We start from the raw sequence: 948 nt of genomic DNA, 5'->3' as shown, positions 1-948 counted from the left end.
AATCGCTGGAGTTTTCCTTTAATCCTTCCACTGTCTGCTACCCAATCCTCAAGTGCTTTAAAACATGCTACTGCGACTCATTTAAGCACACCCCTTGACTGTAAATAATTCTCTCACTTCTTTAGTCCACTTCCAAAAAGATCTTGAATATACAGGGCTCTACACTAAAAAAAAATTCCAGGAGCACTTGTGCGCCCAAGTTAAAAAATTTAGGAGCACAGACAAAAATTTGGGCGCACAGTCAGTTCTGTACTTAACTTACACATAATCTAACATTATACTGCAGCTAACAGTTAAACATGCCAGTGCACCAATTGTGAATATTAAGAATGACTGACAACATTTAGGCTACAGGAAACAGGATTTTAAAGATCAGTGCCTACTTTATTTTCAGTCTGTTCTATTTTCCTACATTTTGTTAATGTAAAATAATATAATACATTGCCATATTTGCATTTAGCCTGTATATAATATAAGTATCCTGCCAAATGTAGGCTAATTTATTTATTTGTGAATCCATCTGTAGCTAATCCAAATATGCCCATGGTGACCTATCTGACTGCATACTGCCTAATACTACTACTAAAACAGTCCATTTTCTCTTCCACAAAACCCAACATAGGCTAATCAAGGATATATGTTTTATACTTTTAGTTTTTATGTGAAATATCTGCATTGATGGGGGCAGTAGGCAAACGTTAGGCCTACTTTCGTTTTGCACTTCAGCTTGTATTCGGTGTAAACAAACGAGCATGCGTGGAAGCCTGGAGTTGTCAGTAGCGTTCTACCTTTGAATAAAATGGGAGTATTACGGGAGGCTACTTTTGTGCCGGTTCGCTACAGCTATATTTTGCAAATTGCAGCCAATACGTCAACTGGGTTAAAAGGCATGTTAGGTTACCTTTCCTTCTCTCACTGCATTCTCAGAATCTCATCCTGTTCCTCCTA

This window comes from Alosa sapidissima, chromosome 6 (assembly GCF_018492685.1).
Source record: "Alosa sapidissima isolate fAloSap1 chromosome 6, fAloSap1.pri, whole genome shotgun sequence".
NCBI lineage: Eukaryota > Metazoa > Chordata > Actinopteri > Clupeiformes > Clupeidae > Alosa > Alosa sapidissima.
Note: the sequence above shows the minus strand (reverse complement) of the source record.